The sequence below is a fragment of the Buteo buteo genome, chromosome 6 (genome assembly GCF_964188355.1).
Source record: "Buteo buteo chromosome 6, bButBut1.hap1.1, whole genome shotgun sequence".
Taxonomy (NCBI): domain Eukaryota; kingdom Metazoa; phylum Chordata; class Aves; order Accipitriformes; family Accipitridae; genus Buteo; species Buteo buteo.
The window spans coordinates 23,288,925-23,302,605 of NC_134176.1; the positions used below are offsets into that span (position 1 = coordinate 23,288,925).

Sequence of the window (13,681 nt, forward strand, 5' to 3'; positions counted from 1 at the left end):
TCAGTACTAATACAGAGATAATACAGTGGTTAGAAACAGATACTAGGGGAGGGACTACCCCAAGCTGACAAGTTTACTTGCTCTTCAGGCCTTTTTCCACCCACTCATCCCTTCAGGCTCCACCTGTTGAGACTCTCGAGTCCTCTCTCATAAATGTATTATGTTGGTCTGCTTTCCAATGTGCTTATTAATTTGGAAGAAAACAATTAGGGAGAAGGAAAGTAAGGAGAGTGAGGGAGCAATGATAACTGCTATGGAAGGCATCAATAGGTGAACTGTCTCGGGCATTGGCCTGAGTTACGTAGTTTTCTGAAGTATTTGGATGCTTCCCACGTTGCTTGCTGCTGCCAGTAGCACTTCTTGCATGTAGGGAACAGAACTGCTGGTACTAAAACCATCTTGAGTCTGACTGATATAGCTCAAGCTGAGGGAGGTCATCCTTCACCTTCCAAAAGAGCCCGTGGCTTGAGGTGTGATGGCTGATGTGCTCAAGTGGGGTGGGATCGAAAGTGTAGATTCCCTATTGACTACAGGCTACAAGTAAAATAAGGTGGTGTTTTCTGTGGTGGGAATAGAGTACCAGATATATAAATGATTGGGGGGGGGGGGGGGTGGTTTTGGGGTTTTGTTTGTTTGTTTTTTAAAGAGAGCGCCACTGAATAACATTCATTGAAAACTAGTATATTTGTTTGGGTTTCCTGGCTTGGTTGGTTTTGTTTGGTTTTTTTTATATTGCTTTATTCTCCTCAGTCTAAGACTAAAACACTTCATTTAAAGTTAAAATATTAATAGAAAGTATAGCTTGTAAACCTGCAACATCTTTTTCGTTAGAATGTGTTATTTGGTATAATGCCAAAATATTCTTCCTTGTCTCTAAATGATCATGAGCTTAATGGTGTTTCTGAATCCTAATTGCTATTTTTATAAAGATTTATTGAGAAAAAAGTCACTCTAGTCTACTTGTTACAGAAAAAATTCAGAAGACTACAAATTACTTCTTTCAAAGCTAAGTTGAGGGAGAACAGTGTACCATCTATGCAGGTAATGAATACTTTAATATCCAGTCTTAATTTTTCTTTTCAGAAAGAAAAATAAGTGGAGATGGGGCACCATTGTAGTTGCATTTCAGGTAGCAAGAGGTAAATGTGATTCAGCTTTTACAGCACAGTAACTGAACTCTGTAGTGAGTCTCTCATGGAATGTATTTACCTCGAAAGGTATTGATGCCACTGCCACTTACACTGGTAAGCTTTTCTCAGTGCAGCAGTGTTTCAGGCAGACATCCACTTAAGGGATATGTTGCTCACATTTTTTCTTTGCTACCCAGCTTTTGGGGCTTTCCACGTAACGTGGGTTGCAATTCCAGATTTTTGGAAATAACTTGGAAAAATATTAATTTTTGTGTCGCAAAACACTTTAATTGTATTTCTCCAATTCTGCTGTCAGGCATTTTCTGTATTTCCTTCCTTATCTTTTTTTTTCTATGCTTCTTTTTCTTCATACTCATCCTTCCTCCTAAACACAGGCATAAACTGTACTGTAAAATTAGATATTCTGGTTCCCATCTGTTATTTATGAATGTGGCTCCATTTCTGTACAAGATTCATACTATATTTTTTTTCTTTTATTGCTTCTAATTGCTTTTGCTGCAAAATAAATTTGTACCTGGGGTGTTTGTTTGGAGCCACAAGAGGGCATCAGATATTAAATGGTGACTTGGACTTGTTAAACAATATCTTAGATCTCAAATACTAGGAAAGAAGTAACTTCCACGCTTTCAGTCATTGTCACATCATGGGAGGATGTGAGCGTATATCTACACGTGTATATTTGTGTGTGTATACACGCATATACTGAGAGAGAAAAGAGTGTTTGGTTGCAGGAGCTTCAGAAACTTTCTTAGCAAAATGAAATAATTCAGTACTCTTATTTCTCTCATATTTGTAGAGCAAAAGTCAAAAATTAAAAATTACTGTAGCTTCTGGAAATACCTGGTAAAGAATTACTTTCCCTGGACTGTTAAAGCTTTTTTTAATATGCATATCCATCAACCTGCTGTCATACTAGTCTGTCTGACAACATCTTTTGGAGTATTATGTGCAGATAAAATGTGGACTAGTTGGGCACAGCTTCCAGTACGGTGGCTACTTTTGCAAAGTTAAATCCAGGTTTTCTTGGAGTACAAATGCTTTCCCATGAAAGCAAATGAAAATGTGTAGCAACAGGTGATGAAGATTTCTTTTAAAATCACTTTTTTCACTGAGACCATCTGGTGAATTATTTGAGCTGTCTGAATAACTTGAAATCTGTATTTTAAAATATTTTACAGTATTTGTTTCTTATTTTAAAGTTTGATAGGCACTGGACTTTGCTATATACTGAAGTTCCATGAATTAATGACATTTTAGGTGCTTCTGAATAAGCAGGTTTTTATTTGGAAAGTTTCCCCAGATCTATTAAACAACAATTTTAAAGGAAAAGATTGCTTGTATTAAAAATGGATGGGGGGGGGGGGGGCAGGGAATCAAATACACTTCATAGACTTTAAAGTCAATATTATAACTGATGTTAAAACTACCGAAGAAATATGGCATGTTCCAGTTTAAGGCTTATAACTCTGGATTATAAAAAGGATAATTATTGGAGAATCATCCGGCTTTGAATTTAAAGGCTAAAGATCTGAAAATATACATGCTTGGTGAGTTTTCCAGTAGCTGATTACCTTTCTTACTGATGCTGTGAGGTCAAGAGGACTTGAGTTAATTCTTTTCAGGTTGTATTTAGTTTCATCTCTGGTTCTCATCACATTGATTATAGGACTCGACAGTCCATTAGGAAGAGTAGCCACACCAAAGTATGTGTATATTTTATTGTGGAATCCAGATTGTAATGTTAAATATTCAACTGTAATTGGGTAGCTGAAGGATTTCATAACTTTTACAAATAATTTTGAGTCTGACTTGATTGTTGAAATCTGGAAAACATTGCACAGAAGGGAGGTGACTATAGTAACAGAATTCGGACCCAGTGAGATAAATGTGGTGATCTCACTGCATGCAGCTGTGTTGGCTTTTTCTGCCCTTTTCTGCCCCTTTGCTAAACGAACAGCCTTACTGAGTTTCCTAATAGGAGACAGATCTTCTACTCTGTGGAAGGCAAAGGGTGCAAGTAGGTAGGAACCTCTCGAAACAGAGCAAGAAAGAAGGGTTTCTTCATTAACGTATTATTTCTCAACTAACAAACATTTTAGTTAATGCTGTATATTAACTATGTTTGCCTACTTTGATATCTTGCATATTCAGTGAAAAGCTCCACAGAGATACAAAAAATATTTAAATTTGTTTGCACATGTAAAATTTCTTTCTGTTATTGTTTTGTTTTGGGGCCTAATTATTATGTTTGAGTTTACAAGCCCCCAAAAGTTTGCTCTTCACTACATTTGTCATTCTTAGTTCAGCTCCAAAAGATAGATTGATAGGAAATACTTCTAAAAGTTTCTGGTGATATTAGTTCAGCATCATAAAACACAGCTCTCATATTTAGAGTAAACAGTTTGCAAATAATTCTTTGGCTGAAAACTGAAAAACTCTATGGTAAATGCTGAAAATTAACAGAAAGTAAACTAAAAAATAAATCCCCCTTTTTAACATTTCAAATCTAGTGTCTCATTAGTCCTTTCTTTGGTACTGTGAAAGGTGCTAGAACAAAAGATAGACCATGTCAATTTGAAATGCTGTTCCTCATCTAAACACAACAAATAAAATATTCATTTCCACTGTCTCCTCAGGATTTCTAGATGCCAAATCATGAAGACTTTCTTGTAGCTACAGAAAAGGAAGTTTTCAAATTACATAAATGAACATGTTTGATAAGTCTTTAACTCTCCCTGTGCTTCTTATATTAAACATTTGATGCTTCCAAATTTCCCTGGTAGCCATAATGCTCCTAGCACTGCTATCTTAACAAACTCTTCACTTGCTCGAATTGGAGGCAGAACATGCTCTGGAGCTACTGATTACTTTGGTTTGCTGTTACATGGCAAAACAAAGGTGCCTGGACACCTGAGTGGTTTCTTTCCTTGGGGAAAATGCCCAGTCTATGAATGGGAAATGAAGGTGGTGACCTACCATGCTGGAAACAGCGCCTTTGTCCCAGAGCTATTGGTTTTAAACTAATCTTGCCATAACTGAGACATACAATTACACAAATCTCTCCTGACGTACGATCTTTCAGGCTTGCCCATGTCGGCTGAAGCGAAGACCATTCACGTGCATCCACATGCGTACAAGGTAAGGAAGCTAAACAAGCAATCTTTTGGCACAATACATTTATTTTCTCTTACTGCTCTTTGTGTCGTGTCAATATCAACCCATAGGCTGAGGAGCATGCATCAGCAAACACTCCTGTGAGGCTGTGCTTTGTGATATGGTGTCAAGAAGTATGTGAAGTACAGACTTACTTAATCATAGAAGCAGGTCCAGATGGGTAAAATACTCTGGAAGTGCTTCTGTGCATTTCTGAATTGGGCCTCTACTGGGATACCAGTAAGGGTTAAACCACACCTCCTCACTTCATTTAATACAATGAAATATATTTAATTCTGTTAACTGATTAATTGAGTTAAATCTGCAGTAAAGCTTGCATGAGAATCGTTGTTTTATATTGGAATAAAATAGCATAATTAAGAGTTTCTCAAGATGTAATGAATTATTAATATCATCTTTATAATGAAATATTAACATCAAAAGCCCTAATAACCTGTCAAGTAGAAAGAACAAAAAGTCAGGTGATGTGTGTATTCAAGACAAATTAGAATCAGGATCATTCTAGCCTTTAGTTACTTGGTACATGTGTTTATAGTTATGATCTCACATGCTCTAACCCTGTAGATTCTCATCATAGGTACATTTTCAACATTTCAGAATACCAGCAATAGAATATTGTATTTTAATTATTAATATGCAACATTATGTCATATCCTAGAAAATGGAAGGACATAATCTTTGTTCTTCAAACCCAAAGTATTTGACGTAGACAACCCAGACTCTCTAGAATGTGTTTGATTCCCTCCCCTTACCGGGGGGCGGGGGGGGGGGGAAGTTCAAGTATGTTCCAAATTCTCTTTATATTGTATGAATAGCAGTTTTCAACCACAAATCTAATGTACAATTATTCAAATGGAGTAATTTTATTTCTGATTCTCTGATGTAATAGAAATATTTCAGTGGAAGGGACCTACAACATCCACCTAGTCCAACTGCCTGACCACTTCAGGGCTGACCAGAAGTGTAACAGGTATGTTACCTGCTTGTCCTTCCATTCTAGATCTTACTAGTGAAAGTATTTTGGAAGCAAAAAGTAAAAATTTCTTACAAGTCCAAATAGAATAATGATATTAAACAGAGCTGTCTGATGCTGTAGTACTGGTGTAATAACTTTGATGGAATAAATAGTTTAAGAGAATCAAATGTTCTAAGTCCCACACACACCCCCATATTTTAAAAGGATGTTGAATACATGAGCTTCAATTTACTTAATATCAGAAAAAGTAATCGGTGCTAGAGCCAGCTTATGCCTGTTAATCAATCTACATAAAAGAGAGAAAAGTGCTAAAGAAGCCATACGTTATATGCAAGCCTTTTTCCTTTAATGATTTTTTTTTTTAAATGAAGACACATCCTTCATCCCTCAACCTTTAAATCATCTAAAGGCTATCAGTAAACACACTTGAGGGTGAAAAGGACAGCAAAGAAGGAAAAGATTACTTATATTTCTGGCACTGAGTCTCAATTACAACCTGATTGATGAATTTCATGCTGCATGCTTCAGCAATGCAAGATACAGCAACCGCTGCCACTGTTGGACTGTTTGTGACAGCATTTGTAGCTGCCCTTGTGGCTACAGGCTCATAGTACTGTTGTGAAATGTTAGTCTGTAATGGCTGATCCTGATGCTGTTGTTCAGAAAACAAACGAGGAAAAAAGAAAAAGAAGAAATGGGGTTCAGGACTTGACCAAAACCAGGAAAGGATTGATGGCATTGGAGCCTTTTCCTAGTCAGGATCCCTCCCAGGCCAGTACATCAGAGGTCAGGGATGTTATTCTGGATTCTGGATTTATTAAACATGGAGAAGATAGAAGGACACAATTGGAAAACTAATCTGTAGTTCTTTTGGCTCATAAAATAATTATGAGGAGAAACAAAGACACCAGTTGTACCTGAGCAGAACTATCCTGTGTCCTTGTTGTAGCTAACCTTGACACATGTAAATGAGTAGGGCTACCAGCCTAAATCCGTCTTGGCCGATGGGCAGTATATGCAACTAAACATTTTTTGTGACTAGCTGTGTTTGGGAAACCAACGTTTTACACTGCTGGATCTGCAAATACTGTTTGGAAACGTTGGAGTTGTGCGTTATTCTCTCCCAACCACCTCTAGTTGGCACTCGTGTTAACGTTTTGTGCCAGAGGATATTTCCCCCCCCCCCAACTCGTGTCACAGGGGGGCTTTGGGATTTTGTTTGAGTGGCAGTGTACTTTTTAATGCATGTCCCCAGATGAGTCTGTACCAATAGTAAACCTTCAGACCTCTTTGAAAGCTCCTTCACGACAAAATCAGGTATGCTAAACTGCCAAGCGTAACATCAGTCACCATAATTGCATGGTTACCTTCATTTGAGATTTTCCCAGTGTTTTACAACAGCACTTTAAAAACCGTTAGTTCACCTGGAGAAGAGTTAAACTTGTGTAATTTTTTTATTTTTACAGTCAGTCCCCACTAGTAATTAAGGCTGTTACGATCATGTTTAATGCAAATGTTAAGGTTATTAAGATTTCTCAGCTTGCAAGGTTCAATTTTCTAGGAAGCTCCTGGGTGACTTGCTACTTCCTCAGCTCTCCAGAGTCACCCTCTGCATCTGGGGGTGGGTGTACACGTACGCACCTGTGCTCGCGGTCCTATGTGTGATGCACATGTTCACGTCCTATAACTTGCCTTTCATCAGAAGCCTTGAAATTGTAGTGGGGTTAGAAAATAAAGCCTCCATAAAGACACCTGCATATGCAAATGGCAATCTGCAATCTTTAACGGCAGAAATAAGATTAATGTCAGGGATTTATGTTATTAGGTCTGTAATACTACTCCAACTTAACAGCTTAAAAGCAATTTGGTTCACGGACGTTGCAGTTAACTTTATTAGTCCTGACTAATACCTAACGGGGGGATATTTGCCGACCTGTGAAATTCGTCAGGGTCTCACGAAAGAATGGAGACACCTATTAATTCGTATTAGAAGCGGGCACGCACAATCGCGAGTTACAAATAAACAGGGTCGTATTTAAGCATTTAGGAGTGCCGGTCGAATGGCCCCGAGCGGAAGGATTTTTTGTGTTACGTTTTTTGCCTGCACGTTTCTATTATTTTTGCTCTTCTGTACGAGGCGGCCACCCGGCGGGCTGGAGCTCCTGCTTCAAAGCGTATTGAAACGGATCGAGTCCGGGAGCAAGGAGACCAACGCCCGCCGCGGCCCTCCGACCGCCGCCTTGCCGCCGCTCGACCCCCCGCTCCCCGCCGACCTCGACGGCCGCTCGCCCGGGGACCGGCGCGGGGCGGGGCGGGGCGCCGCGCCCCCGGCCAATGCGGCGGCGCCGCCGGGGAGCGCCCAATGGCGGCGGCCCCGCGCTGCCGCTGCCCCGGGGCGGCGGGGGGGGGGGGGCGGGCCGGGGCCGCGCCGCCGCCTCCCCTCAGCGCGCTGTCCGCCAGCGCGGGCGGCGGCACCGTGGGCCCGCGAGCGCCGCGCCCGCCGCCGGCAGGTAGGTCCGCGGGGCGAGGCGGGGTGGGGAGCGGCCGCGGAGCCGCCAGCGAGGCGGGGGGGGGGGGCGCCTGCCCGGGGCCGCCCGGCCGGCCCCCGCCGGGGAAGGGGGGGAGCGCCCCCGCGCTCTGCCTTCCTGACAGCCGAGGAGGGGGCACGGCGCGTCGGGCTTCGCGGGCAGCGCTGGCGCAGAGGCAGGCGCAGGACGTCCGGACGGCGGAGCCGGCGAAACCGAAGCGGACGGCAGGTGGCCCCGCCGGCGGGGCTGGGGCTGCCGGCCTCCCCTCGGGGCGCCGCGGCCGCTTTACCCCCTCTGCGGCGCGGAGGAGGGGCCGTGCGGGGCTGCGCGCCCCGACGGAGCCGAAGTTCCTCCGCCGCGCTCCGGCCCCCTTCCCCGGCCCGGGCTCCCGGCACCGCTCCTAGCCGCCGCCGTCGGGACCGCGTTTCAACCTGTTCCCCCTCGGTCCGTACGCCCTCCCCCGCGGCTGCTGCCGGCGGAGGCTGTTTGTGACAGGCGACCCCCCCGCCGGCCGAGCGCTCGCCTCTGTTCCCCCTCACAATGCGCGCTGTGTTTCTGCGCGAGCGCCGGCCGTTGATTGCTCTGCGTCTGCGGAGGGGTTAATGAGTCAGTAACAGCAGCATGTGGAAGCTGCTCGTATCCACCTACCCCTCAGCTGCTCTGTGCAATTACTCATGTTTTGGATTTTTCCTTTCGGGAGTCTACCGAATTGTGCTGCTTTTGAAGTGTTTTTCTGCGGTTCAGATATTGCAAGGCAAAGACAAATCGCCACTCATCTTTCTGTCGTCTCCTTTGAATACGCTACGTAAATTATAGGTTAAAAAAAGCTCAAACCGCATACTTCCATGCAAAGTGGATTTTTACGTTGATGTAGGACCGGACAGCCCCATCCCTGCACATTTGCCTGCTTCATGTGTTGAGTATCCTTTCTGTACTGCAGCTCTGCTTTTCTCTCTTGATCGTTAATCGTGTTGTTGACTAATCGGCTGTAATCAGAATCAACTTTTCTGATTTTTTTTTTCCCATGGTTTAATCCTTTTTGAGATTAAAGTTTTTCAGGGAGAAGTTAAAAAAAAAATGCTCCACTGCTTGATTAGATCAGGCAATGCTTTACAGCTCATGTCTTCCCTTACTTAGTTGCACCTTTGGCTGGGAATTATCCTTGAATAACTTCACGGTGTTGGTTTGAGGGCATTTTTAGTATTGTCAAGGCAAAAATTTGGCAAACATTGGCATTTCTTTACTTGTGAATCAGCTATGAATCATTCTTGTCTTCTGTGAGATGTGTGTTTTGTAAACTTACTAGTTTGGGCGAGTAAATTTCAAATTACAGGTTGGTGGCAAAATGCTTGTGTTCACTAATTGTGCCTGAGGTGACTGAAACGTACCTTGTGTTACACAGACAAGTGAGCTCTGGACTTTGCCTTAATATTTTCCAGATAAACAGATTTCTGTTAGTAAATTAAGTTTGTGTTACCACAAAGAAGCTTGAAAAACAGTTTTCCCCATCTCCAGTGAGATGTATTACATGGGATTATGCAACGCATAAGACTTTCCTAAATACTTAGTTTCCAAACGGCTAGGTTCTCTCTTCTGCAAGAATTTTTAGATTTGATTGGTTATAACATAAAGCAGTATTTGCTGTGAATTACATTTACTCTGTTACATCATGCTTTTGTCAGGTAAATCTTTGACTTTTTCTGTATAACATTAAAGGCTTTTCATGATATTCCTATGGAGATCTCAAGTACAAAGCGAGTAGCAGTAACTCCCGAGCAGATTTAACGTATCATTTTCCTTAGATATAGGAATACAGCTGGCAACTTTAGTGATCGCTGCACTTTTACAGTTATAGCTTTTAAATTATTTTTGAAATATGAATGCCATCAAGAGCGTGACCATTAAACTTTCCAATAAGAGAAAAGGTTAGATTTTTTTTTTTCTCTCACATATTGCACTGTATCTCAGTTCTGACTAGCTGTACTCTCTTATGATTCATATCCCTAATTATCATTAAGGACTTAACAGCATACCTTGGTCTTTAACTGCAGATCTCTCCTTTACACGAGTTCCTTGGATCCCTCATTACATCAGTGGCGTAATGGATACTCTGCTGTGTGGTTGGTTTAGGTAACAGTCCAAGGGACACGAGGCAAAAAAGCAACAGCTACATCTCAGTAGTGGCCGACCCCCCCTCTCGAGTCCTTGTTTGTGCTACCTTGCCAGTTATCTTGTTAAGAACTGGCAGCTGGTACAGTTCCCTGGTTGAGAAACCCAGACTGTGTGGGGGTTAAAACCATATTGTGAGTGGGCTAAATAAATCATGTTTATAGAGTCCATAATTTTCAGCTATCTCAAGTCTGGCATCCGCAAATGAAGATGAGAAATGGTATCTATGTGTGTTACAAATCTCTCAAGATGTTCTGCTCTGCAAGGCTTCTGTTGCCCCTGTTGTAGAAGTGGTGACTTTTCCAGTCAGTGAGGCAGTTGCCAAGGTGGCATCAGCTACAAGATTGTGGCTTGTGGATTCTCCTGCTCTGACACTTTGCTCCCAGTAGTACCCTTTCTTCATGCAGCTTTTAACCCAAGTAATGCACTGAGGCTTTGTGCAAAGCACCTGTCATGATCTTTGCTAATAAACTAACAGAGTAAGTGAATTTTGAGTTGTTGAAAAGCCCTGTTCTTAAAGGTAGGCTGAAAGTAAAGGTTTTAGCCTCCGAAGCTTTGCAACAATGTTGGCTTTCTCTTTGAAAGTTGGAAAGGTAAAAAAAAAATCAGCAGGAAATAGGCTATAGAACTATAAGGGCTCATGTGGTGGACGCAATCTTCTAATGTCATCTTGGCCATCTGAAAGTTGGATGTATCTAAGATAATCACTTAAGCTCACTCTGCAGTCAGCTAGGAAACGAGAGCCTTCAGAAGGCAATTCTTGGGCAATTTGTCTGAAATGTTAGTTGCATTAAAAAAAAAAATCCATAAAGTACTCAGTGGCAAAACTAGATATTTTTTTTGTCCTCTGATTTCTTAATACATTTTCTTTGGAGTCTAACCATGCTGGATGATTTCTTAAAGGATTGCAAGTTCTGCTAATGGATGTAATAGCTTCACAAGTGGTTAACCTCAAGGAAGGAATGCCCGTCTTTGTATGCGTTGGGTATGAGCATGTGTTGTCTTCAGGACTGTGGCTGTAATTGTGACCAGATGAATTCGAGTCCTAGGAAATACAACTAGAAGCCTTACAGCTCAGCTCATACATCTGGAAACATTAGGGGTTAAATCTTTGCTGCTTGTAGATGGTGAAAGTTCTGCCAGGACCTTAAACTGGGCCAGAAATCTATCTGAAGGTGTCTATATGGGTAAGATCTCTTCCCAGGTAGTACTTGTGATTCCCCTATTGACTTCTGCAATCAATTTTCACTGTCCTTTAAATGTGCAAATAAGGTGAATGGTGTGGAAGGTCCTTTTTCTTTCAAAACTAAAGGGTGTAAAATTTCAGAGATTCAGACTGAAAAAATTGAGAAAATGCAATCCTGTGGAGATACCAAGGGACAGGCATCAGGGTTCCAGGATTCCCTTCTTTTCTAAAAAACTATGAATGCAATACATTAGTGCACTAGTTAGAGCAGGAATGTACTTTGGAAATGGATGTCCTCATCATCGGCACTTAATGCACTTCAATTTGCATCTTAGCGCACATAAACTGATTTTGTTTGGGATAAAACTGAGTCAGAAGAACTCCAGGAGCTCATTTAATGTACTCCAAGTGCTAATGCAAATTCAGTCTACAGGATCAGATTGGAGATAATTGGAAATAAAAGCTGCAAAAAAGTAGTGTGAAAGCTATGCCCATAATGCCAAGTATTTCACCCTGCAGCTGTGCTCCTATTGGTAAGGTTTTGTGCTGCCTGCTAGTGTAAACTTAGTGACAAACTTGTTAAGCAATTTTTTAAATGTAGCATAATGTTCAGTGTATCTTCACAGAAAAAATACAAGGGAAAATATAAACATCATAACATAATGTTAACAAAGTAAGAGAAGACATGAGTGTGTGTGTCCCTTAGATAACTATAGAAACAAATAGTGCTTTATTAATAGAAAATAGTCTTAAAGGAAGTAGGTTACTGAAATGCATAAGTTTCTTAAACATTAGTTCTATAGAGATACAGCTGGTGAAAGGGAGCCATAAAATTAAAGAGCTTTTGCTCTCACCCATCCTGAAAATCCTTTAATAGGTACTTTTCTGACAGAAAATATTTCCTAAAATGTTGAAAGTATTTTCTCAGCAGTGATATATTAAGGTTTATCAGTTCACTGCAGTGACATGCCTAGAAATATGTGTAAGACTTCCTTGAAGTTCACATTTTTATTTATTGGAAGAGGTCATGCTATAGGAACGTCTTGATTAGTTGTGCCATTACTTCAAATCAGCAGTTGGTGATTTCATCTTGTGTCGCTCAGGGGCATTCATATAAAATGAGAAATAAGTCTCTGAGTAACAAACCACTGCTGAAGTGCCTCTTGTTCATTCTTTGCAGCATAAGGGAGTTGTTCTGTGTTTGATACTGACAGGGAAGGTGGGATAGACAGATTGTGATCCTACTGATATGTTTTATTGTATAGAGTCATTTATCTTGAATATTAAATGTGGTTTTTAAGCTTTGTTGCAGACATTTCCCTCTGGGAAGACAGAACTAAGTGAAAGAGTCCTGAAAGAAACAAATAGCAGCTCTAGAAGTAATGAAGCAGGGAGCCAAAAAGCAACATGGAAAAAAAACCTGAAAGTGTGCGTGTGAGGTTATTTAGTTATAACAATAAATACCTGCATAGAAGACCTGTGTGATCAGGAGTGTGTATTGTAGAGTTTGGGGAATTAGTTTGACTCCCTGGAAGAGAGGAGGATCTACACTAACACAGCGTATCTGTGAAAAGGGAATGGAGTATTGGTACAACATTATTTTTGGCTGTGATTCAGTTGCCTTAATTTAGGTATGAAAAAGACATACAAGCCTAAGTTAGTTGCCATAGTCTTTCTGGAGGGGGATTCACCTTGTTTGAAAATAGATCAGATGAAAGATCCTCTGGAGGTGTTGTGTTCCTTCTATTGACTATAAACAGAGCATCAGGTGACTATCTCAGATGTCTAACTAGGCATCTGGGGTTAAATGAGATGTGATTCATCTTGCTTTATTAAGGTAACTGAAATAAATGTCTCGGCACAATTCCTTTGGCTTGAAACAGAGGACAGAACTGACCAGTATGCTTCAGGATCCTATGAAGGTGCTCTAGTAGTACAGAACTATCCTAATATTCAAAGAGCAGGCAGTGTGCTCCAGAGCTGAGATTCAAAGCAGAGCTCTTGGTCCAAGGGTAGCAGACCTTCCTGGTGAGCTGGAGAGAAAGGATGTCTTTTTGCTGAGCTGTGTTTCTTGTTTCATTACACTCTTTTAGGCCAAGTTTTAGTTGGCATTTATAGACATGAATATTTATAGAAACTAATTCTCTCTGTGGGCTCTTGGGTTTGCCAGCTGTGAAATGAAATGAGAGAATTATCTTTAATTTACTTTTGAAAATGGGGGTGGGTATACAATATAGGAATTTTGTTCTCTTGCTATCTGAACCAGGGGCCTCTTGTGAACAGAAGGTACCATTTTGCAGAACAGCATGGTGGTTTTGTGGTTGTGTGGGTGACCAAAATGCATGGAAAAAGCACTACTAAGCATTTTTGAAGAGAAAAAGTATTACTAGCTGCATAACTGAAACTTGAGCTGGTCAAGCTCCACAGCACAAGGCCAGTTTATTTTCCAATAAAGTAGTTTCAATGGAACAGCTGTAGGGAAGAATTTGGCCTATGA

At 41.3% G+C, this 13,681-nt stretch overlaps 1 protein-coding gene across 2 annotated transcripts in view; it reads left to right on the top strand.

Moving 5' to 3' along the window:
- Nucleotides 1–4,119: 4,119 nt before the first annotated feature.
- STON2 (stonin 2) overlaps nt 4,120–13,681 on the top strand; it is an 83,276-nt gene continuing 73,714 nt past the window's right edge. The window contains exons 1-2 of one of the 2 annotated variants that reach the window (XM_075030037.1): nt 4,120–4,289; nt 5,215–5,295. The gene's annotated coding sequence lies outside the window, so the exon portion shown is untranslated. Of the gene's footprint in view, nt 4,290–5,214; nt 5,296–7,714; nt 7,812–13,681 lie in introns of those variants that run through there. The other variant, XM_075030036.1, reaches the window with a different exon arrangement.